The sequence below is a fragment of the Schistocerca piceifrons genome, unplaced genomic scaffold (assembly GCF_021461385.2).
Source record: "Schistocerca piceifrons isolate TAMUIC-IGC-003096 unplaced genomic scaffold, iqSchPice1.1 HiC_scaffold_1424, whole genome shotgun sequence".
Classification (NCBI taxonomy): Eukaryota; Metazoa; Arthropoda; class Insecta; order Orthoptera; family Acrididae; genus Schistocerca; species Schistocerca piceifrons.
The window spans coordinates 90001-91035 of record NW_025727263.1 but is presented as its reverse complement, the minus strand read 5'-3'; the positions used below and the strand labels follow the sequence as shown (position 1 = coordinate 91035).

At 65.1% G+C, this 1035-nt stretch overlaps 1 non-coding gene across 1 annotated transcript in view; it reads left to right on the top strand.

Moving 5' to 3' along the window:
- The first annotated feature begins 845 nt into the window (after positions 1–845).
- LOC124734342 overlaps positions 846–1035 on the top strand; it is a 1909-nt gene continuing 1719 nt past the window's right edge. Inside the window, exon 1 of the ribosomal RNA XR_007009334.1 lies at positions 846–1035. This exon is cut by the window's right edge and continues 1719 nt beyond it. This is a non-coding gene — a ribosomal RNA (small subunit ribosomal RNA).

The window sequence follows — 1035 nt, the reverse complement described above, 5'->3', positions numbered from 1 at the left end:
GATACCCACCATGCCGACGAAACTGAACGGCATCTGGGTGTGAAGCGATACGCGGCGGTGGCTGGGTGGGACCGTCCCCGGCCGGTGAGGGGGCGCCTCCCGGCGTGCTGGCCGCGCGGTGCGTGGGCGCACGCGCTACAGCCGGCTGGTGGGGGCGGCCAGTGGCAGGCGCGCCGGCCGACGGACGCGGCAGGCGTCGCAGCTGCGCGCCGGCGCACCCTGCGCGCGGCGCCGTGCGGCCAAAGTAGGTCCTCGCGGGCCCGGTGCGAAGCGCGGTGGACATCTTCAGTGTGCTGGTCCGATTGAGGACTGTGTGCGTTGAGGATGCGCCGCCGCCCGGCGCTCGGCGCCGCGACGCCGTCTGCTGCTCGGTCGCCCCAGCGGTTCTCGCTGGTGGTTTGTATCGCAGCTGTGCGGATGTGTTGGCGCGTGCGCTGTGCTGGGAGAGTTCGCTTCGGCACCCAAGTGGGGCTTTTGTCCTTCTGTGGCGCTGGCGTTGGAGCTGCCGGTCACCGTAGGTGGCGCGTGTTGTCTCCCGCCGGCAATGCCACGACAGCACGCTCCCGGGCCTCTGTCGGCAGCGGCAAGCTCAGTTGGGAGCACGGGTGGTCGCACCGAAAGCGTCTACTCGCCTAACTCCGGGCGATTGCGCCTCTCTCGAACCCGACCAAGTACTTGGGACGGCGCTGCGCGCCGCCGGGACCTGAGAGGGTTTCGAGGTGTATTGTGCAGGGGAGCTCAGCCTCCTCCTGTTTGCAGAATGATTGAGCGGACGCTTGCGTGTTCGCGCGGGCCCCCGGGACACACTCCCGGGCGGCCGGCTGCTCAGCTCTAGTTGACGCAGCTCCCTGGTTGATCCTGCCAGTAGTCATATGCTTGTCTCAAAGATTAAGCCATGCATGTCTCAGTACAAGCCGCATTAAGGTGAAACCGCGAATGGCTCATTAAATCAGTTATGGTTCCTTAGATCGTACCCACGTTACTTGGATAACTGTGGTAATTCTAGAGCTAATACATGCAAACAGAGTCCCGACC